Source organism: Lissotriton vulgaris, chromosome 10, assembly GCF_964263255.1.
Source record: "Lissotriton vulgaris chromosome 10, aLisVul1.2, whole genome shotgun sequence".
Taxonomy (NCBI): Eukaryota; Metazoa; Chordata; class Amphibia; order Caudata; family Salamandridae; genus Lissotriton; species Lissotriton vulgaris.
The window spans coordinates 194,527,885-194,552,998 of NC_141698.1; positions in this window are offsets into that span (position 1 = coordinate 194,527,885).

The window sequence follows — 25,114 nt, forward strand, 5'->3', positions numbered from 1 at the left end:
GGCATTTCTCATTGGTCCATAGACGATGCCATAGAAGAATCGGTTGCAACTTAATTAGATCTTCCAAATAAGGGATGCCCAATTCTGAGTGGCAGTTGTAACTGGACGTACTCTTTGGAAGAGCTAAGAGGTATCGCAGGAAGACATTTTCGGTGACTTGTAGGCTGCTAACATTTGAATCGCCCCATATTCCTGCCCCATATAATGCCACCGAGACACAACTAGCTCTGTATATGTATAAAAGCTCTTTAACTGGCTTTTTGCCCATCTTCTTGCTAAAAGACCTGAGGGCCATTATAGATTTAGAGAATAATAAATTCCTGGCTTGGATCGCACAACTCCATTTACCAGTTCGATCGAACAGGATCCCCAGGTAAGCGAAGGTTGGTGTATGTTGTAAAGGGGTTGATCCTATGAACATGTTTTTTTTCTTATAGTTCGTATTACCACCACAATTCATAGCAAAGGTCTTAGTGCAGTTTATTTGTAAATCAAGTTTAGCCATAAAGGAACTAAAAGAAGAAATCATGGTCTGCATGGCTATGGGGGTTCTTGCCATAAGAACGGCATCATCTGCGTAAATGAGAGCAGGTATACGGCGGGCTGAGGCAGTAGGCATATCGTTGCAGTCCTGTACTAATGTGGCCTCCAAGTTGTTTATGTAAATAGAAAATAAAAATGGGGCAAGGACGCACCCTTGCCTCACGCCCCTCGCAACACTGAACTCTCTTGTACACTCCCCGTTTTTGCCGTATCTGACCATTGCACTGGCCCCATTATACAACTCCCTCAGAAATTTAATAATATTCACATCCACTCTTAATTTGGTTAAAATAATCCATAATTTCCCATGATTTACAAAATCAAAAGCAGATGTCAAGGGGGCGTGGCTTGGCGGGCGAAGATGGCGGTCGCAGCTTAGTAGACCTCCCGCCGGCCCGAACTTACTTTCATCACTTATCCTGGCCCCCGAGCCCGCAGGAGATTCCTAGCTATCGACACCGATCCTGGAGTGTGTCCTGCTCTCTCCGGTGACGAGATCCCGCAACTTCGTCTCCACCGGGACCCTGAGGCGCCGATAGCGGTGTGCGGCCCAGCGACTGGCCGTGAGCCGCGGACCTCGATTTTGGAGACGCCGAGTGGCAACTGCAATGCGCGGCCGAGGGTGACGTCGGCGGTGCGGACCCCGGACGGCCCTGAAACACTCGGACCCCGGGCCCGTGGGTGGTGCCTGGCGAGCGCCGTCGGTCCTGAGGTGGGCCCTGTCTTCTCCGGTGCCTGGATCTGGCGGCTCCATCCCCTTTGGGACCCTGAGGCGCCGACGGCGGTCTGCGGCCTAGCGGCTGGCTGGAAGCCGGGGACCTCGATTTTCGGACCACCGAAGGCGGCTGTAGGCGCGCTGCTGTGTGGCGTCGGCGGCGCAGACCTCGGCCGTGCCTTGCAGCATTGGTTGCCTGAGGATTACGGAGGTGCCCTGCCTTCTCTGGTTCCTGAGAACATTTGTGGGTGGCACGGCGTAGTGGGGGCCTGTCCGGTCCTATGAAGCCGGGGCCTCGAGTTTCGTGACGCCGGGGCCACATTGGCCTGCCACAGTTTCCTACACGGTCGCCAGACCCGACGTCCAGACGCGGGGCCAGAGGCCTCCTGTGCCCATTGTAGTGGGCCTGCTGCCCAAGGCCTGCTGGACCTGCCGCGGGCGGCGCCGCTTCGTCCAGTGTGAAGACTCGCTGTGTCCGTGAACGGCCATGACCAGGGGTGGTGGAGGGGGCCCGCCCAAGCAGGGCCCCATGGACAAGTTTGCCGGGCCCAGTGGCGGCGCCGGGGCATCTGGCGGCGGAGGCGGATCGGGGCCGGACAACGCGACTATTCTGGCGGCCATTACCCAATCCCGGGACATGCTAGATGCCAAAATTGGGGCAGTGGGAGCGGACGTTACACTGCTTCGCCAGGACCTCCGGAACGCGGTGGCGCGGATCACTGAAACTGAATCTCGCATCTCGGTGACTGAAACGGACATCGGCGCCCTAAAGAAAAGAATGGCAGAGGTGGAATGTGTCCAGAAGACCCTTGCGGCCCGTGTGGAAGATGCCGAAGGGCGCGCACGGAGAAACAACCTCCGTTTTATCGGCTTTCCGGAGCGGTGTGAGAAAGATGGCATGGAGCGGTTCCTGACCCACTGGCTGGAGAGCTGGGTCCCCGAGGGGACACTGTCGGCGTGCTTTGTGATTGAACGGGCACACAGGGCCTTGACTCAAAGGCCGCCTGAGGGGGAGCGTCCTCGGCCGGTCATTGCCCGGCTGCTGAACTATCATGACCACGATGCCATACTGCGGGAGGCGAGGAACAAGGGTTCGCTTACTTATGAAAATCACACCATAATGATCTTCCCGGACTACACGAAAATGGTTCAGCAGCAGCGACAATCCTTTGTGGCCGCCAAGGCTAAATTGCGAGGCCTGAAGCTCCAATACTCTCTCCTGTACCCGGCCCGCTTGCGGGTGGTGCACCAGTCCCGGACGCACTTCTTCGATACACCCGAGGAGGTATTCCGTTGGACCGACGAGACGGTGCGACTTCGGCCACATGCCCAGCCGGGGCTGGACCCTGGCGGGTCCCAAAGGTCATCACCGGAGCGGACGGACCGTCCTAACCGGAAGGGACGACATCGAAGGTCCAGATCTAAGAAGAGGTCAGCCTCCGCTAGTGCGACGCAGACGAACGGCGCACTGGATTCTGAACACTCTGATGCTGGCAGTTGAACCCTGGTGGAGCCTGGACATTGGTGTTGCTTTATGCTGGAATGGATCGGCTGGTGAGACTGTTCCTTATGACTCTATTCTTGCTTATCTCTATGCTCCTGAAACACTCTGAGGCTCTGGGTTGAGCCACTGCGGGGCTCGGGTGGCGGTTTCTATGGGCCTTAGACCCACACGAGTAGTGGGTGTTGTTGGGGGGGTGGTGTGTGTGTGCTAATGGGAGTGTTGGGATCCATTGGTATGGCGGGCCCTGGGTTCTCTGTTCTGGACCCGGGTCTCTCCATGCCGCGACAGATACTTCACTGTTTTTTGAGGTATTGGGGTTGGGGGTGTGGGGCGCAGGGGGGGGTTGCCTTGTTGTTGGCGTTTGGGGAAGTTCGGGCTTGGGGTTGCCTGGTGGGTGTTGGGGTGCTGAGTGTTCGGGCTGGGGGGGTGGGACCGCACGTGTATGTGGCTTTTGATTTTGTTGCTTTGTGGGGTGCGCCAGGGTGGGGCGGAGGGCCGGATACTGGACACTGTGTTGATAATGGCTGATAATACGACTTTGTCTCCTCAAAAGTCCCTGCGGGTTGTGACGTGGAATGTGAGGGGTATTCTAGATAAAATCAAGCATGGGGCTGTGCTGCGTTGGGGGAAAAGAGAGATGGTGGATGTGCTGCTGCTTCAGGAGACCCACATGCTGGGCTCCAAGGCCCTTAGCCTCCAGAGGTTCGGATTTCAGCAAGTGTACCATGCGGGCTTCACGAGGGGCTCGCGGGGAGTGGCTATCTTGGTGCACCGCAGGGTGGCTTATGTGCATGAAAAGCAATGGATTGATCCTCAGGGCCGGTACATTTTCATCAAAGGCCTGTTGGGTACCGAGCAGGTGGTTTTTGGTAGCGTATACGCCCCCCCCCTCTGCAGTGGGCCTTGTCTGAGCGGCTGTTCGCGCTGTGGGATAAGATTCCGGAGGTACTGACCATGGTGGGAGGCGATTGGAACGAGGTTATGGATGTGGGCCTGGATCGCCTGAGGCGGGTGCCTGATGTTTCGGATCCCCCCCCTGCTGCTGCTCCCACCAAATTGTGTGCGACTGTGAGTGGCCTGGGCTGGGTTGATGTGTGGCGACACTTTCATCCTGCTGCACATGAATTCACATATGTGTCGGCGGTGCATGGGTCCTTTTCGAGACTGGATTATCTGTTCGTGCCGGGTGCCTGTCTGAGTCGAGTCAGAGATGCTGTGGTACTCCCCAGGGGCCTGTCTGACCATTCCCCTGTCCTAGCTACTATGACCCTCCCCTCCACAAAACAGCCGTTTCGATGGCGGATGTCATCATGGCAGCTGCAGCGGCCTGAGTATGTGCATCACCTGCGCGAGGCGATCGATCACTTCTGGCGCGAGAATCTGGTGGGGGGTGTGGACGTAATGGTGGTGTGGGAGGCGCTGAAACCTACGCTTCGGGGCATTGATATAGCTTGGTGCGTGGCTGCTCGGCGAAAACATCGTGAGGCCATTGTGACCGCCGCGGCCCGCGTGGAGGAGCTGGAGCAGCGTGGTCGGCTCGGGGGCGACTAAGGTATTGTGAGGCAGCTCCTGCAGGCCCAACAGTCATATGCCTCCGTCCTTTACGAGGAAGCCCGGCAGGCGTGGCTCGCCACGCGCAGCAGGGTGTATCAGTGGGGCGACAAGTCCTGTTCTATGCTGCATAGGTTATGCCAGGCGACCTTCCAGCCCCTGGTGCTGCCGGGCCTTACGGCGGATGACGGCTCGGTCATGACCGACCCAGATTCGCTAGCGGCTAGTTTTGCCCGTTATTACGAGGCGCAATACGCTCCTCGTGATCCCTTGGAGACGAGCGAGATATCCACGTATCTCGATGACCTGCTACCGCAGGCCATCCCCGATGAGACCAGGACCGCCCTGGATGCCCCACTTACGGCTGAGGAACTCGGGGAAGCCCTTGGTCAACTGAACACTGGTAAGGCGCCCGGCCCGAGTGGCTACCCAAGTGAATTCTATAAAAAGTTTCACTTCCAGCTGGGGCCCCACTATCGCTGCGCCCTGGAGGCGGCACGGGTTCAGGGAGAGCTGCCACCAGATTGGCGTCATGCTGAAATTGTGGTCTTTTTGAAGCCGGGCAGGGCACCGGAAAGGCACGACTCTTACAGGCCGATTTCCCTTCTTAACATCGAGGCCAAGATTCTGGCTAAGGCCTTGGCGAACCGCCTCTTGCCCCATATCGCTGATCTAGTCCACCCCGACCAGGCTGGATTCATGCCTCGCAGGGCCACCCGGCATAATATTCGGCCGGCGCAGGCAGCGGTGGATGCCATGGGTGCTAAAGATGAACAGGCGGCACTCCTCCTGGCGGACATGGACCGAGCCTTTGATTCGGTGAGTTGGGCATATCTGTTCGCACTGTTGGCCCGCCTCAACCTGGGGCCGGTTTTCTTGTCGTACGTTCGTCTCCTCTACACTAATGTAACGGCCTCGGTCCGTGTGGCCGGCGCTACCTCTGGGCGCTTCTGTATAGGTCGCGGTACTCGGCAGGGTTGCCCGCTGTCCCCATACCTGTTTGCCCTCGCCATGGAACCCCTGGTGTCGCGGATACGAGCAGATGCCCAGTTGCGTGGTTTCGTCTGGAATGAGGACCTGGTGGATAGGATTGCACTGTATGCGGACGACGTCCTCCTCTTCCTTACTGATCTACGGCGATCGGGTCCCCGGGTCCTGGAGATCATGCGGGCGTTCGGCACGGTCTCGGGTCTTCATCTTAACCTGAATAAATCGACCCTGTGGGTGCTGGGTGGCGGAGTGGTGGCCGACCCCTGGGCTGCGGAGTTGCGAGTGGCGTCGGATGGCTTAAAATACCTGGGCGTTTTCCTCTCAGAGTCACGGGCGGTGGGCTGGGCGCGTGGAGTCTTGCCGGTGTGGGAACGGGTCCAGGCGGATGTCAAGACTTGGTCCAGAATGCCGCTCACTATCTTTGGGAGATCGGCCATATTCAAGATGGTGGCGCTTCCGCGGCTCCTATACCAAATCCAGAATTTCCCACACCCCATTGGCCTGGAGTGGTTCCGTCAGGTTAATTCCGTGTTGGGCCGCTTCTTGTGGGGTGGCGGTGCGGCCAGAGTGGCCTTGAAGACGTGCTTTCTGTCCACATATTGTGGTGGCCTGGCCACCTCGGACCTCTTCTCCTACTACCAAGCTTCCCAACTACTTGTCCTTAATGAATGGTGGTATGGGGATAGGGGCGATCCGGCTTATGCTCTGGAACGACTGCTCATGGGTGATCGCACGCTCCACACCATTCTTTATTCAGCTCGCCTGCGCCGTGGGTTGCCATCGGTCACCGGGGTGGTCTTTGCGGTGTGGCGACAGTCACTACGCCGCATGGGATGGTGGGGCAGATTGACGGCTGAGACGCCGCTTTGGCATAACGGCCTGCTCCCGGAGCTGGCGGCCCTGACCGGGTTTGAGGGTTGGGAAGCCATTGGGATTACACAACTGGGCCAGGTCATGTCCGGCACCACCCTCAAATCCTTCGAGGAGCTCCGCACAGAGTTCCAAATGCCTCAGTCCCAGTTCTTCCGCTACCTCCAGCTGCGGCATGCCCTCACCCCGAGCATCGCCGGTCTCGACTCCTTGCCGGAGTTTAGCCCAGTCGAGGCTAAAGTGTTTATGGGGGACCTGGGGGACAGGAAGGTCTCCAGGATTTACCAGACACTTGTTATTCATTGCTCCTCCACCCTTCACTCCCTTCGGGAGGCGTGGGAGGTGGACGTGGGCCCCCTGGATGAGGACGATTGGAGGGAGGCGCTGGAATCCCCACGTGGAACCGCCATTGCGGTCCGGCTCCGGCTAATCCAATTCAAATACTTACATCGTGCTTATTATACGCGTGAACGGTTGTGGAAGGCTGGTTTGATTGCATCCCCGGAATGCCTGCGATGTGGGGCGGTGCCTGGCTCCTTGATGCATACAGTGTGGTCGTGTGGCCGGCTGACTGGGTTCTGGAGAGGTGTGTGGAGTTGCATGGCTGAGGTCCTGGGCTGGGACCTTCCTCGTACCCACCGGCTGGGCCTACTGCATATTCTGGAAGGGATTGGGGGCAATGTGTATAAGCGCCACTTGCTGCTCTTGGGGCTGGTCGTGGCCAAGCGGGACCTGGCCCGGGCGTGGAAGTCGGTGAGGGCTCCCCCTCTGTCTGCATGGAAGGCTGGGCTGGATTATTTTATGGGTCTGGAGAGGCCGATCTTTGAAGCAAGGGGCTGCCCGCGCAAACACTACAAAATCTGGAAGCGTTGGGCCGACTATCGTGGTCTGTCCTTGGACCCCCCGGCGGAGCAGGAGGAGGACATTTGATTACAGTGACAATTTTGGCCTGATGCAGCGACGCCCTGGTGGCATTGCACCTGTCTTTATATTTTTATTTTTCTCTGTTGCTTCTGTGCACGTGTGGTAGGGGGGGTTGGGGGGGTGGTCAGAGCGGGGGGGGGGGTAGTGTTGTGGGTTAGGGTAGGTTGCCGGGGAGTTTCTATACTGAGCCTATTCTGAGTCTGCTCTATCACTTGCTGCCTATATAATTGCTGTATTGATATTGTTGTGGTGTTCTTGGTGTGTGGAGATGCCACATTCTTGATGCTCATTTGCTCAATAAAATTGGTTGTGAAAAAAAAAAGCAGATGTCAAATCTAAAAAAGTTGAGAAAAGTCTTCCTCCCTTGGCCGTGGTATACTTCTCAGTCAATATTGATAGATTAAGAGCCTGCTCGATGGTACCGACTCCTTCGCGAAAACCATATTGGAGGTCACTGATAATATGGTGTTCCTCTGCCCATAAGTGTAGGCTATCTAAAATGACTCTCCCAATTATTTTTATGGTGGAGTCGAGCAGAGATATGGGCCGATAGCAAGCACAATTTGCTCTGTCTCCCTTTTTGAAAATCGGGACAATGATCGACTTGTACCAAGTGCCAAGCAAACCTATTGAACATGCGGCGTTATAAGTTCTAGTGAGCAGAGGTGCCCAGAGCAATATATTTTTCTTAAAAATATCCACAGGGACACCATCAGGGCCTGGTGCCTTACCCCCTAGACTGGTGTTGATACCCTTGATTACTTCCTCCAGTAAAAAATTAAGATGCAGCCCTTCAGTGCCCTTCCCCTTACACGTGGGTTCACTCACTGTATCATTGGTAGTTGCAGCTGGGTGATAAAGTGCTTCAAAGTGCTTGACCCATTCATCCTCAGTGACGGCTATCTCCATACGGGCCTTTGTATTGTCGTTAAAAAAGGGAGCATTCACTGCCCTCCAAAAGGCCGTCATGTCCTTGGATTCTGAGGCTTCCATAATGGCTGTCCAGGCTTCCTTTCTCATCAACTGTTTTGGATATTTTAATGCAGTTTTGTACTCCTTGCGTAAAGACCTTATCAGGGGCTGATTTCTGTTTTGCTTATGTAAGGCCAATTTTAATTGTTTATGAGCTTTGCTGCAAGCTGATGTGAACCAGCCTCTAGGTTTCCTTTGGGTCTTCTTTTCCTTAACGTTTACCCAGAGACCTCGTTTTATACAGGAAGTGATTTCACTGAAATTACTTATGATATAAGCATCATCAGATGCCAGGTCCAAGCAAACAGAAACATTAGTGCTGCATGTATTAATTAAATTACTAAGGAACTCCTCTGGGACAGCCCTAGTCCATCTTAAAGCATATCCATTTTGCCTGATGATTTTTAAATTTTCAGAGGAAACCTCAGCTGTTTTATGCACTTTTGAATGTGGGACCAATAACTCAATCCTAATAGGAAAATGATCACTTAACGGAGAGTTTAAAACATTATGACTGGAAATACAATCCCTATAACTCGAAGAGATAAGGATAAAATCAATTGTAGACAGCAGACCTCTCCCATTAAAAGTTGGGGTGAATTGGGTCTCAGTATGACATAATTCATTTGAGAACCCTAAATCGTTCTTAAACATGATCTCATTTAAAGCATTCCCCGTTAATGTGTGTTCAAAATGTGTCGGGGTGGTGTCCCTATCAGTTGTTAGTCCACAGTTTCCTGTTCCTGATCTTTCGCATAAAGAACAATTGAAATCACCACCCCATATGACGATGAACTGTTTGTGGGAGCTATTGTTTATGCTATTGAGTTTCATATTTAGGGTTTTGAGCACCACTGATGTATCTGCAACCGGAATATTGTTATAAAAATTAACTATTAATATGCAGGCTGAGTTGTTAAAATGTAACCCAACGATATGATAGAAACAATTATTGGAATACAGCTCGATTTTTTTACAAATAAGGCAATTGGAAATGTACATACATAGTCCCCCTTTTGCTCGCCCATGTACTGATGCTACAGCAGGAATAGATATAGTTTTAAAGCCGCACATGTGATATTCTTTCTCTGCCCAAGTTTCTTGCAAACATATGACATCACATTTATCAATGAAATGTTTCCAATTTGGGTTATCTAATTTCGCCTTAAGACCAGCTATAGTCCAAAACGTAATGGACCATTTTTTTCGGGACCTTTTATTCAACCGTGGGTTATCACACACCATGCTATCTTTCGAGATTTCAGTGATGCCCCCCCCCCCGCATTTGCCTCGCCTATAGTAATATCATGAAAATTATTTGATGGGCCGGGCTCATTTAGTGACCTGCCGGAATTATCTTGACCTTGATCGGAACATTTTATACCATTTCTCCCATTTGGGATCGCTTCCCTTATCAATTCATCACCCAAAGGAATTAAATGGAACCTCCCCAGTACAAAGTTGACTGCCTCTACTAAGGAATGGGAGTTTAACGTGTGTTCACAAACAAATCTCTCATTGGGGATAGATGGAATAAGTCATTCGTTTGCATCCATACTAGATAGAGGATGAAATAGATTGTGTAATGGGATGTTCCAGTATTCCCTTGGGTCTATGGGGTGATAGATGTTATCAGTCAGGAATGGATACCTGTTTGAGTATTTGGGTGGGAAAAAAGGGATGACATTTTTGTTGTGATAACTAGGGACGACAAAGTTCGGGGTTTGTTTAGATCGATGAGGGACATCAGAACTGTGCCAGCTTGGGGGTTTGCTTGGGGGCATCATCAGAGCTTCTGGATAGAAGTAGCTCAAGTTTCGGGATGATACTCCTCCCTCACTTCTCCCTGGGAACCAGTCACTAATGTAAGTGACCACTCTATGGTCCCTAAAGTTTACTATTATCACGTCACCTTCTATGTCTTTTGGGCGTAGGCCCACACAATTACACCTTCTCACTGAAACTATATCTCCATTAAGATGTAATGGTAACAGTCTATTGTTATGCAGCCAGTGGATAACTTTATTTTTCAGACTGATGTTAGATTCTACGTTTCCTACTGGCACAACTGGAACACCTGTTAAAATGATGACATAGTTGGACGATTCCGGGGGCAGGTCTACTCTATTTAAAAAATTAGGTTTTACTCTGGTCGTGTGGGTTGCCTTGGTGGGGGGATCGTTTCTGGTATGGGCAGTTTTTATGGCACCTGGTTGGGTCTTTTCTCTACTTGTAACTTTTGTAGCTGTAGTGACTGTTGTGTCTGCTGATTTGATGGAATTTGTATCAGCAGACATGTTTTTGGGTCTAGGGGTAGCTGTGTGTTGCCTAGGTGGGTTGTTAGTAAGGTGTTTAGTTATCGGGCGAGCTTCACTTCGATTAATTGGGTTGGGGTTTTCTGTCAGAGTAGGCTCTGACAAAAGACGATCCATTTTTTCCCCCAGCCTTTTTACTCTCTCAGTGAGTGGAAGTATAAGAGCTTTTAGAAGGCATTCGATTGCCTCCAATAGCCCTTTGTTGGAATAAGATGTCAAATTTGCAGTTGATAGCCCCATTTGATCATCCTTCCCTACTACATTAAGAGACTTGTCTTTAGGTTCCGTTTCATGTGGTGCAGTCCGTAAGGTTCTAACCCCCTTTTTTACCCCACCCTTTCTCCTTCTTTTTCTTGGTGGGGAGCGAAATGCTCCTCTATTCTCCTTACTTGGTGGTTTGTCATGTGCTATACTAGCTACAACAGGCGATTGAGAATCTAGCAACACGACCGCCTCAATTTTGGACTTTCACACAGGGGAAGGGATATTTCTATTAGGGTGAGGGACTGCGTCTATAGGTAAAGGAGTATTTAAGTCTATGAGAAAATTGGATGTGGCTGTTGGCTCAATAGTGTTACAGTCTAAGATTACTTCCATGTCGTCTGGTGCTGGCGGAGTGTCTTGAAATATTAGTGGGATGTTTTCTGTGCTAAACAATCTGTGTCAGTAGGCGTAGTATTGTGTGGTAAAGTACTTGTTTCGGCATTCTGGGGGATAGGGAGTGGCTGTTTCTTGAGAAGTTCAATAGAGAAACGACGCTCTGCCCGTTTTCTGCTAACGGTATCTTCCTATCAATGTCTCTTGCGGCTCTAGCGAAGTATTTATCTAGCGGCCCAAGTATGGATACACCTACACTACTAGGTAGGGAATTTGGGGCAGAAGTAGACATCCTTAGTATATAAGAACAAATAGATAGATTATAAAATCAATCCTAGACAATATGGAGGTTGAGGAGTAACAACCAAGTCAATTGCGCAAACAGTCAAAGTACTTATATAACGTAGCTTACTGTCATATGGGTCGAGGAGGGGGACTGAATCCGGAGCAGTACGATAATTGTCAAAGGGGTGGCCCAGCCCAGCCTCCTGCAGCCCTTGATGGCCACAGACGGCCGCTCTTGTCCCGGGCTTCTCCCGGGACGCTCCCGCGCAGCGGTATGCTGTATCCTATAAGTAGGGAGGGTTACGGGCTGTAGGCTGTAGGCGGAGCAACAGGGAGAGCGGACCAGGTGATGGCTCTAGGTCAGGCAGGGACTCCTGGGAGATGGAGTCCCTGCAACAACGCTCGCAGCCCTGATGCGATCTTCCAACAGGAGCCCACGGTCCTCAGCTCCTTCCAGCCATCCTGAGTGCCTCTGCCCCAACTCACGAAGCGGCACCCGCGGAGCAGGTGCGGCGAGTTAGGGAAAATAAATAAATGCAGCAGCAGCTGTTGTCCCAGCACTTACGACTCCTCACGGGACCAAGTCATCCAAAGCAATCCCCCAGAAAGGGTGCAGGCTGGCGGTTGAAATCCCCTCGGGTGGGCTGTAGGCGGAGCAACAGGGAGAGCGGACCAGTTGATGGCTCTAGGTCAGGCAGGGACTCCTGGGAGATGGAGTCCCTGCAACAACGCTCGTGTAGTGTAGTTCCTAGTTTCCCACTAGGCCCTGCGCATTGGAATAACATAAACAGTAGTATCGACGTGGAACTGCTTATATTCCAGGCCTCCACTGACTATGCTAAACTTAATTGGGTTGTGTTACCAACTAGCTCAGAGGTCACTGGAAACTTTCTTCTCTGCATAGGAAGTGATCAGCTTCCTTGGCACAGACAAGAAGGGATTCAGCTTTCCAACAACCGTGCAACATGACAACTTTGCTCCTCAGATCAAGAGTCGATCTCTAGGGTCGTGTGAAACAATAGACATAGATTTCACTCAGTCAGTCTAGTGCAGTTTACTTTCACAGTATGTAGAGAATAGAGAGACGGGCGTGTATCAATAAAGGTTAACATTTATTGAACAGTCTTTCTTCTCATACAAGAGAAATGTATTGCCACAATTGCAATAACTGTTATTATAAAAAGTACGTACAGTAAGATAAGAATAGCAAAATAGAACTGTAAAAGCATTGATATGGTTTCTTAGCCATACAATGGTTTAAAAGTAATAAAACGTTTATACAGTCATATATACATTAGGCTAACATACTCAACTGGTGCTTCTAACTAAACCTACCCCAGTGTGCCTGACCTAGGCCTAACACGTGAGAAGGGGAGTAAGTAAGTAGCTTAAGTTAAGTTGGTTTTGCCAAGGTTTGTTTCAAGAATTCTCGTCTAAGGGTTTAGTCAACACCATACCTCTGAATAGAATGATGGAGGATTGGTATCTCCTTCAGGGGTCTCTCTCGATATCCCAGTCACCTGCGAGGGTAAACTGGAAGCGCCGGGACTGGATTTCTCTGCACGAGAAAGGCAGCGGCTTCTCTCAGCGCGTCTGGAGGAAGGAGGGGTGACAGCGTCCGCGGGCAGCTGGGCTGGATGTCTTCGCAGAGGACGGCTGCACGGCTCCTCAAGCGTACTGCACCATAGGTCGCGCTGTAGCGGCGATAATGGTAATCAGCAGCTTCACCACCACAGGATAGCAGGCTGCAGCGACAGAGTGCTAGTTTTTACCAACACGGGGTCATGCAGGCAGCTGGCATCAGCAACATGTTCGCTCATTGCTTAAGGCAACGTTGGTAATATTTATACCTGACAGGTGCCGGGTTTGACGCAAGTTTGCTGGACATAAGACGTCAATTAAAGATGTCACTAGGAAGTGGCAGCTATCAGTTGCTCATTAGAGTTCTATTACTAATCAAAACATAGCAAGCGGGGATTTCCAGGTTTGCTAAGTTTTTATCTTGTTGAAGAACTCGGAGTGTTATCTAGGAATATCAGATAGTGACTGCTGCTCTGTCATTGCACTAATTGGTCGCAAAGGAAGTAGCAGAGAGTCATGCTGGAATGTGGCTCTGTGGCTCGTGTGAGGCCAGAGATGACTTTACAGAAAATCGTACTTGAACGGTTATGCCAATATAGGGAACAAAGGGCTTTATAGCCGAATAGGGGCATAAGGTCACAGTATCGATCAGGAACCTAGATAAGCACATGACACCCACTCCACGAATTCATGTCCATCAAAATTACTAAAACTAAGCAATTAGATGCATGTGTAACATTGTGTAACATAGCCCACCCCAAAATACATAAATGCATTCGAAATAGGCGTACTTGTAATACATGGAATTTAGGTACTGTACGTAGTTTTAAAAGCATAGTAATCATTCAAAAAATTATTGCATATGAAGTCAATGAACGATTATGCATAAAGAATTACACATGAAGTATCTCTGACAGAAGAAATGCGAGATAAATCATCACATAAAAATGCATTGTAATAATATGTGTGCTAGAGGCTGGTGTTATGTTGTTATGTCTCTAGATGTGTTTAGAAATAGAAGTGTGAAGCTTCTGTTCTCTAAGAATAGTTTTTACGTTAAGCAAAGAATTGTTCGTGCCAAAAAGAAAAGGTCAATATTAAAAAAGTGTCCAATTCAAAGAAAAATCAGTTTACCAAAGCTCCTGGCAGTTTTATGTTGATCAAAACTGAAGGCCGAATTCAGAGTTCATGGGAACGCCGTGTGTCGGAAAGCTTCTCAAAAGTTATTGTTTCTCTGTGGGTGAGAACATCGTATCAGACAGGCTCGCAAAGAATTGGTCTACAAAATCAGGTGATAGTTCAACCAAATTAGATAGCGCTGTAACTTGGCAGGTGTGAGAATGATTGCTGTCATCGAAGGCAGGATCAGCAATGCTCACAGAACGTTGTACCTGGATGATGTTGCTTTTGTCACTCGCTCCACTGTTACCACTTGGCTGTAGTACAGGAGTCTCCACGAATGCCGTCATCAGGATTGGTAGCCGCTGGGGACAACACAATGCGTGAGCCGTTATTGGACTTAGCAAAGTATCGACGTCCATTGGTACTGCTGATGGAAGTGAAAGACAGACGTCCAACACGCATTCCTCGCCGCAAAGCATACACCGTAGCACAGGTAAAATGCAATTTTGCCATATTGGTCTGAATGAAAGGAACCAGGTCATGTTTAGATCTCTCAGCCTGGCCAATCCGAGGACGTTAGTTATCCTGTCCCTGTAGCGCATTGCTAGGATTGTTTCTTCCATTCCCATGGGAGCTATGTCTGAGCCGAGGCTTGCCATATCGAAGCAGGAGGGTCAAAAATAGAATCCCTGCGATGAGTCCAAAAAATAGTGGAATACCACCAAAGATGGAGTGCACAAAATTAGGAAAGATTCCCAAAATTGCCTGGAAGGGTGTTAGCAGTCCCGTAAAGACTGTCTTAAATATGCCTGGGATGCTTGTAGCACTAGACATGTTAAGGAGTTGGTCGAGTATTTGTACGAAATGCACGGGGCAATTTGTTGATAAAAGGTCATGGACCTCAGTAGCCGTCCTTGCGACTAGAAGATCATACGTCTCTTTAGATGACGTTATAGGCACTGTTGTCTGTAAAAGCACAGATTTCATTTTGCTTAATGTATCAATTCGTATAGAATAGAGATTCAGACGAGGCCAGAGGGGAGTCACTGTGTCTGGAGGCCCGCTCGGGAACAATGCTTGCATGCAACATTTGACCATGGACGTTACTTCTACTAGATAACTGAGTCCGGGCGCGAGGCCACAGCACCTGTGATCCGTTCTTAGAATGTAACTCCCGTTTGCGAGTTGCATAAAGAAGGGCTCTATCTGAGTTGCAGGTGTGACTAGCTGGTGGCATGAAAGGTTGTTTGAATTTCCATCGCATGCTCCGTGTAAATTAATACCCTGACACAAAAGTATACCGCTTAGTGAGTGTTTACAGTTCTCACCACTAAGAAATACATTTTTGTCGCTGTCACTATAGCAAGAATGAGTGTATGGTAATTTCCATTCGGATTTAACATATCCCTTACCCAATTGTTCATATTGGCCAGCAGGTATGTATTCAAGGCACTTTTTAAAGCGGAAAGTTGTTATCGGAATAGTGATAATTCCGTGTATTATCCATTCAATGACAGGGCTCTCTGACATTGTCAATGGTAATCTCTCGAGTTTCTCGATGCTCAAGATTGTATAGTCTGCTCCTTTCTGTGCCAAACTGATCTGTTTATCAGTAAGGTTAAAAATGGAAAATAATGACGTTGTGTTGATTAAACGCCAAGGCACATAGCCTGAACGAAGATTTTGCAGCGTCCAGCCTAATTCTAAAATAGAGCGTAATTGAGACTGGCCATGTTGTAACATTAGCAAATCTCTGTCTATCACATCAAAGGCAGATGATACAATATTGTCCAAAGAATATATTCTGGAAGACAGAGTCATTAACCCATTGTCTACTACAGAAAGTGATTTTTCCAAATTAATACGATCAATTTCTCGTATCTTTTCAGCAGTTTCAATTTGCTTTACTTTCCAAGCCTCGTTGTAAGCAGCATAGATGCTGGTCGCTATGAAACGCTTTTGACGCTGTTTGCGTGGTCCAAGAATGAAATCGCGCAAATCAGCACCATCTTTTAATAAAGACAAGTGTTGCTTAATTTCAGCCAGTGTGGATGTAGTTAGCCATTCTAGGCAGAGTTTGCCTACACTGTATGTGGTTATAATTCCTGGATGTTGTCTCTGGGAATATCTTGAGTCTAATCTGGTCATTTTTAAACCCTGTGTTTTATTCAGGAATCGATCTTGACAGCTATTTGTGTCTGTAGGCCAGATTAACCACTTTTTCCAATCAGGATGTGTTCTGTTGAAATGTAAAATGTGTGACACGTCTAACTCATTATCTGCAGTTGCATTCTCAGCTATTGGCTTTGGTATAGACGGTGTTTTCATTTCTTTGTTTTTGGCTAGGCCAAGACAAGATGTTTGGTGTACAGTGTCATTTAAAAATAACATTTGTTCTGGTATCATGCAGGTTCTAAACAGTGCTTCTATGCCTTGCACCTGCCAATCTTTTGTACCCCAAATTGTTTTCGTTTCAATATTATTTTTCCAATAATCAAAACCAATTGTCATCATTTTGTCATAAAATGCTTCTGAATATATCAATTTAGAATTTGTCAGCATTGTTTTCATTCCTGTTTTATCTAACAGTTTATAATAAAACGTTTCTGCATCACTGGTGTTAAACCCTGAAAAATATTTGAATTTCTCAAAAAATGCTTTAGAACTGCTTTTAGGTGGTGTAGAACAATGTTCCCATTGGTTATACATAAAAACATTTCTAGGCTGTGCAGATTTATGCAAGTAATGATCCCCATAGTGGGTGTAACAGAATAACTGCTCATAACTAGATGAACCTTGTAAATAATCATGATCTGTGAATCTAGCTGACATTACTAAATCAGACATCATGTCATTAATACTGTTAAAGTCCCAATCATCAGAGAATGTACTTGGTGTAACAAAGTCACTTAAGGAAACCTTTAGTTGATGAGGATACTTCAGGATTTCGACCGGACCATAGATCTCATAGTCTGTTTTCTCCCATACTACCCCACCAGGTATTGGAATTGCTGTGACATTAACTGTTGACAGTTCTCTTTTCTTCACGTGGGATGATCTGTGTGGTTTCAGGACTAGGTTGATGTTCTGACTTGCTGTGTCCATTGTAATATATTTTCCTTCAATGAATTTTCCCAAACACAGTACCATGATGAGCCAAAGCAGGAGGAAAAATACACCTAGACCGAACCAGAACTCTAGCCAAGGGGAAATGAGGTAGATTTCCTTCAGTTGATGAAAGAGTTCCGTTGCTTTTTCTTTAAAAGACTTTTTTGTTTCTGGCATCACTTCGGGGTCATTTTGATCTTCAGAGAAGTTGTCGAAGTTGATGAAATAACCAGAGGCAGTTCTGTCAATTGATGGGATTGTTCTTTCAATCTGTCTCTCGGTAGCACTTTCTGATGCCACATTATTGTAGACTGGTGTTGTTTCTTGACGAACTGTTTCAATCTGTGTTTCAAGAGGCACGAGTTCCATGGCATTATTGCATAGTCCTTCATTGTGCACTGCAGGCTGATCGAATGTGATTAGTCTTTCAGTTTGAACCTCTTGGATTGTTGCAAGTTTGGGTATTCTGTTGTTTCTTGGGAGTCCACTGGGCCTACTGTTGATTATAGGCCACATGCTTGTGGTTTTACCAGATCGATAGACACGACTCTGTTCTCCTTTTTACCAGCAAGGGGCGGTAGCACAACTAATCTTGTTCCGGTGACTGCTAAGACAGGTACTGCTTTTCTGTAAGAAGGCCCAAATTCCTTCTTAACCGCGATCTTTTCTCTGACTAGATCCCCAATCTTTGGAATCCAGACAGGCCTTGCTGGGGCTGTTGCGGGTGGTGCCTCGTCAGTGGTACTTGGCTGTTGCTTTAACTTTATGTTGCTTAATGATTTTCTTGTTTCATTCAGTTCCTGTAAAACAGCCAAAACGGTCTTTTACTTCAAACTGCTTTGTTTCTTCTTGTACCACTGACATCTGACTATCGAGGTCCTGAACGCACATTCTTATTCCGAACAATAGTTCGTATGGGCTGAAACCTTTTAGAGAATTTCTTGGCATGTTGTTAAGACTAGTCTGGACACTTATTAAATGTTTGACCCACCCAGCGCCTGAACCTAATACCTTCGCTGTTATAGATTGCTTTATGTCCCGGTTTTTTCTTTCTACCACACTTGTGCGACGGACAAGAATACCGCAACCCAATTCCCATGCTGGCCATGGCCTCCTTATAGGCTCGAGAGCTGAAAGCAGGACCCTGGTCAGAATGGAACGTGGTAATTGCGTATGTGCCGATATGGACTCGCTAATCTTTTATAACCGTTCTAGCGTCAGCCGAGCGCTGGTGGCCTCATTATTTTAAGTGCATTTCGTCTTAACTATTAATAGGACGCAGGACGGGGTGTAGACAGCGTTACGCTCTTTCTGATTGGTAGCCGGTAGCAAGGTTCGCTACTGCGATCCCTATTGCAGTTTTCACAGTTGTTTGCATATATTTGGTGTTCTACACTCATTCCCGGCCACCAGAATACTGATTGTAATTCAGTCAGTGATTCCTTGATCTTTCTGTGCCTAAGACCCAAACCCATGTGTGCGTCTGCTATTAAAAATATTCTCCTGTTCATGTTTGGAATTACTCTATCCCCCACTCCAGGGATTCGAGCAAAAGGAACGGAGTTTGCATCGATTATGTATGCATAATTGAGTGGATAGTTTACGGGTAGTGCTGCACAGTCGCCTTTTACGGTCGTTTTTACTGCTAGCATAGTTTCCCCGTCTATATACTTATCTGTACGCTTTTTTGTGGCTACGGAAGCCGGTTTAGTTGCTTCCGTGGTGGCTGTATTAGCCAATGAATTCCCTGCAACGTGAACGCCATCACGTTGAAGACTCTGTGCGTGAATCACGTGAGTCTTTTGTAGTTCTTTGTGTAAAAGAGCTACCTCGTTCCAGAGCTTTTTATGCTTTATTGTGGCACCTGTGTCATCTTTGTAGTCGTTTTCGATCCAACTCTGCAGTTTATTGTTGTAAGAGTTGACGCAAAAATGAGAATCGCACACGATAAGTGTGGGGAATTCGCGTTCTGCATTTTCGAGCGCCATCTTTAAAGATCTGATTTCAGTTCTTTGAACGGAACAGTATTTTACTGATTCAGTTTTTGTTACTTTCGGTCTGAATTTACCGCACAGCCAACGACCTTTAATGATCGCACATGCTGCATTGTAGGATTTGCTCTCTACATTGAAATGCTGTACAAAGCTATCTGTATAGATTATACATGCGTATTGTGGGAGAGGCAGGATTTCGATTGGCAGAGGATATTCTTCTTCATATTCTAAATCATTCAGTTCTTCGTATTGCGGGGCGAAATAGTATTTCACGTCTTCCGCTCCTAGAGAATCTATGCACTGTATCCATTTCGGATCCAGTGACACTGTAGGCAGGTTTACTGGGCTGAATAGCGCTTCGAAGGCGGATTCCGCTGTAAGGATATTAATCCGTTTGCCGTGTGCTAGTTCTCTTTCATTTGCTAATGCGATTTGCACTGCGTTCACAGTTTTTTCTGTGCGACTGAATGTTTTTTCTGCTTGTGTGTACAAGTGAGATTTAATTGAAATTGGTACCTTTTCTCCCTCATTAGAGGTTAGGTACGTGAATCCGCATCTTCCTGGGATGACTCGGATTACAAGATCACGTGTGTTGTCACGTGTATCTAATTTTGTTTTTGCTAACATGTCTGTTTGCAGTGATCTCAAAATTTCTGTGTGTTTTTGAGTCCAATTGATTTGTTTTAAATCAGGTTTTATTAGTTCGTAGAGAGGTTTAACCCTCTCTGCGTAATTTAGGATGTAAGTTCTTCCGAAATTCAGAAAACCTAGTATTGATTGTAAATTCTTCAGCGTTTTTGGAGCTTGGAGTACAGCGCACTTCTCTAAGAAGTTGTCCGCTAGGCTTTTTCCTTCACTTGATAATTCGTACCCTAAAAATAGTACTGTCAGATGGGCAATTCGGGACTTTTTAAAGTTGAATTTGTAACCCTCTGCTGCGAACCCAAGTATAATGGTGTTCACCCTTTTCAAGTGAGTATCCAAGTCATCGTCTGTGAGATAAATATCATCTACGTAAGATAATGCTTCATCATCATAGATTTGTAGTAACTCTGTTACCCTAGCTGAGAATAGTCCTGGGCTGTTCTTGAACCCCTGTGGGAGTCGACAGAATTTTTTCTGTGACCCAAATGCGGAGAAAGCGGTCAAGTATCTGCTTTCTGGTGCAATGTTTTGACAAAAGAAACCATTAGAAATGTCTAATGTCGTTTTATATTTTTTCCTAACTATGTTATTCATTAGGGCTGCACTATGCGAGTTTTGTACTGCAAAAGTTTTGCAACATGTATTAAGATGTCTGTAGTCCAAAACTAGACGATATGAATTGTCTGGCTTGGAGACAGGAAACAAAGGATTGTTCATTTGAGAGGTGCATGTTTCAATCACCCCCTGGTACTCAAGTTGATCTAAGATCTCCCTGACCTGTTTTTTAGCTTCTTGCTTAATGGGATACTGCCGTTGGGCAGTTGGTTCACTTTTTAGTTGGATTTTGTGAGGCGTTGAATCCTCATCCCATCCTACATGATTTTTATACAATGCAGGTGCCTGGGCTACTGCCCATTTCCTTGCATATGTGTATTTTTTGTGAATCGGTATGTGATTCGAGAAGGCAGGCATAATTACCTCTTCGCCACGAGGGCACTCCCTGACAAACTCTGGGGGCCAATCTTTTTCAGCTAACAGAATATCATAGCCTTTCGAGAGCTTATCCCAAAACAGACCCTTAATTTTCCTAGTCTTATCACCCTCTATACGCAATGTTATTTCGTATATTTTATGGGGCTCGCTAAGTCTGGCGTCGGCAGTTTCAACCTGAATGTATTCATTCGTGTCCACTGTCTCCAGATGACTCATCAAGATCTTGCGCGCTATACTGATTTCTGCTGCACTGTCCAACATTGTCAATGCCCACTCCCCGTTTTTCAACTGTGTCCTCAGTATTCTCGGCATGGTTGATTACTCTAATACTGGCTACCTTCTTTTTCTGAAATTGAGATTTCTTATTTTGAGCAGGTTCCTTGTCTTTGGACTTGGTGTGCTCTCCTGGGTCTGACCGTCCTCTTCTTTCCGAATTCTGTGGAAAAGATCGAGAGGGACGTGTATCAATACTTTGATATCTATCAGGTCTTTTTATATTATCCCTATTTCTAAGGTTATATCTTTTCTCAGAGGGCTCCCGTTGGGGAGACTGGCGTTCTCGAGTCGGAGTTCTTTCCCTCCGTCGAGGAGACCTTCCTCTGGACTGGAAAACTTTTTCCTTGGGAGTGGATTGTTTATTTCCATCCCAGCTCTTTTTAGGAGTGTTTGAATTATTTTTAATAAATAATTTTTCTGGATTTTCGAGCAGTTGGGGCTTGACTGGTTTCCCACCCAAGCTGTCTCTACCTAATTCTTCATAGCATTTTTCTATGATTTTTGCAAGCTCAACAGGATCTTTTATATCTGTTTCCCTCAACTTCTGGCGAATCGCCACAGATGCTGCTTCTCCCTTTACGTTGGCTAATAATATAGCCGTGACCTGCTTGAAGTCTTTCAGTAATTTCATACCTAGATTTAAAGCTGGTTCTGGACCGAATTCATTTTGAATCTGTTTTAGCACGTCTGGTATTACCGCCATAGACGGAACACCGTGTGTTTTTGTGTAAATGGAAGCAAAGACTGTACCCCAAGTGTCGCAGTCCTCCACGTGTGGTGCGATTCCCATAGGAAGGCAGATGGTCAAGATTCTGTGTTTCTCAATAGGGGTAGTATCAGGAAATACTGCCTCTATTTGAGTGATTTTCTGGGCTAACCAGAAAGGAATTTGTTCCCGTTTTACGGGTGTTTTACCAAGACATGACTGTATGTTCTGTGGTGTAATTTTATTTGTGTTCCCCTGATGAGGGGTCAGCTGTGGTGTATTAACAGCTGGCTGGACTGTTGCAGTCCGTATTACATATTGGACTAATTGCCTATGTATTTTTATTAATGTGTTTAGCTGTGCTAACAGCTCTTCTCTAGACATTTTTATAATGTCAGGATGTGGTGTGTAGCTGGCTAGAACCGGCCACGTGGCTCCTGGTCTACCTAGTGGACCGAGCCTGGTTATGTGATCATTGTGTTTTAGGGCGCCATTAAACCAGAGCAGGTGCTCTTGAAATTTAAGTGGAATTTCAACCTCCTCGAAAGGGGCGTACTCATCCGGAGGTTCCTCTATTTTGTAATAGTGAAACTCTTGTGTTATAGCGTTTACCGCTGGAAAGTTTATCCATGAATAGAATACCTCTGTCTGCCGATACTCGTGAGCCTCTATCACGAAAATTACTGTACCACCTTGAGGTGTCAGTCCGTGTTCTATAAGTTTTAAAGTTATAGATCTTCTTAACTGGACCGGGATGATAATAGCACCCGGGTCTGTGTATTCGGGACCTTGCTGAGTCGCATCTACTGCGGCCCCAGAGGTTCCGTTTTCTGGCATTGTAAAAATGCGAGGTTTGCAGAGTAGGTCTCCAAGAAGACAAAGATTAGATGCACAATATTTTGGAACACTGTATCCTTCAACGTTGAATAAACCAGAGCTTTACATAGGAATCTCTTCCTACTAAGGTCGGGCGGATTTTAACCTTTCACCCACTCCAGACGTCTATTGGAGTATTTACGGGAGAAAGGGGTGTGAAATATGCACGACTGAGTTACTCTACAAGTCTTGCGTTAGTTTATCGCCTTACCAAACGTTGGGCGCCATGTAGTGTAGTTCCTAGTTTCCCACTAGACCCTGCGCATTGGAATAACATAAACAGTAGTATCGACGTGGAACTGCTTATATTCTAGGCCTCCACTGACTATGCTAAACTTAATTGGGTTGTGTTACCAACTAGCTCAGAGGTCACTGGAAACTTTCTTCTCTGCATAGGAAGTGATCAGCTTCCTTGGCACAGACAAGAAGGGATTCAGCTTTCCAACAACCGTGCAACATGACAACTTTGCTCCTCAGATCAAGAGTCGATCTCTAGGGTCGTGTGAAACAATAGACATAGATTTCACTCAGTCAGTCTAGTGCAGTTTACTTTCACAGTATGTAGAGAATAGAGAGACGGGCGTGTATCAATAAAGGTTAACATTTATTGAACAGTCTTTCTTCTCATACAAGAGAAATGTATTGCCACAATTGCAATAACTGTTATTATAAAAAGTACGTACAGTAAGATAAGAATAGCAAAATAGAACTGTAAAAGCATTGATATGGTTTCTTAGCCATACAATGGTTTAAAAGTAATAAAACGTTTATACAGTCATATATACATTAGGCTAACATACTCAACTGGTGCTTCTAACTAAACCTACCCCAGTGTGCCTGACCTAGGCCTAACACGTGAGAAGGGGAGTAAGTAAGTAGCTTAAGTTAAGTTGGTTTTGCCAAGGTTTGTTTCAAGAATTCTCGTCTAAGGGTTTAGTCAACACCATACCTCTGAATAGAATGATGGAGGATTGGTATCTCCTTCAGGGGTCTCTCTCGATATCCCAGTCACCTGCGAGGGTAAACTGGAAGCGCCGGGACTGGATTTCTCTGCACGAGAAAGGCAGCGGCTTCTCTCAGCGCGTCTGGAGGAAGGAGGGGTGACAGCGTCCGCGGGCAGCTGGGCTGGATGTCTTCGCAGAGGACGGCTGCACGGCTCCTCAAGCGTACTGCACCATAGGTCGCGCTGTAGCGGCGATAATGGTAATCAGCAGCTTCACCACCACAGGATAGCAGGCTGCAGCGACAGAGTGCTAGTTTTTACCAACACGGGGTCATGCAGGCAGCTGGCATCAGCAACATGTTCGCTCATTGCTTAAGGCAACGTTGGTAATATTTATACCTGACAGGTGCCGGGTTTGACGCAAGTTTGCTGGACATAAGACGTCAATTAAAGATGTCACTAGGAAGTGGCAGCTATCAGTTGCTCATTAGAGTTCTATTACTAATCAAAACATAGCAAGCGGGGATTTCCAGGTTTGCTAAGTTTTTATCTTGTTGAAGAACTCGGAGTGTTATCTAGGAATATCAGATAGTGACTGCTGCTCTGTCATTGCACTAATTGGTCGCAAAGGAAGTAGCAGAGAGTCATGCTGGAATGTGGCTCTGTGGCTCGTGTGAGGCCAGAGATGACTTTACAGAAAATCGTACTTGAACGGTTATGCCAATATAGGGAACAAAGGGCTTTATAGCCGAATAGGGGCATAAGGTCACAGTATCGATCAGGAACCTAGATAAGCACATGACACTCGCAGCCCTGATGCGTCCTTCCAACAGGAGCCCACGGTCCTCAGCTCCTTCCAGCTGTCCTGAGTGCCTCTGCCCCAACTCACGAAGCGGCACCCGCGGAGCGGGTGCGGCGATTTAGTAAATAAATAAATGCAGCAGCAGCTGTTGTCCCAGCACTTATGACTCCTCACGGGACAAAGTCATCCAAAGCAATCCTCCAATTTTGTGAGTCAAGCAACATAGTTTAAAGGAGATCCTACTCCTTATAGGTAACCAATAGAGGGTTTTAAGGCTCAGAGCTTATGGGGATCGGGAAGGCATATATTTATAAGAATAGTTGCTTTTCTATACAAAAACATTGTGATCATTAGTATATAAATATATAGATGGAAATATTCTTCATAAGAGATATAAATGAGAACATTTAAAAGATCTGTGACTTCATTGTTATTTTCATGCAATATTAAATCCTATGGACAATCTAACAATATTGAACGGTGAATGAACAAGTATGACTGAGTGATAGGGTTACGTCATATCCAACATGAAAGTCCGTTCTTATTGAACTTGTTTGATACAATTACTGAAATGCATATTTATATATTTTTTTTTTCCCTTTTTGATATAAATTTGATATAAATAAAAACATTCTATAGCTATTCATGATCTGGGTTTCCGTATTCATACCTTAATGGCACCATCCTATGGTGTTGCCTAAGTATTTTTTCATACAATTGTTGCTATATCCCTGACTTAGGAACCTATGCAATAACATTAGAACCCCTATACTTACACTTTCTTTCTCTCCTTCACCAGCCA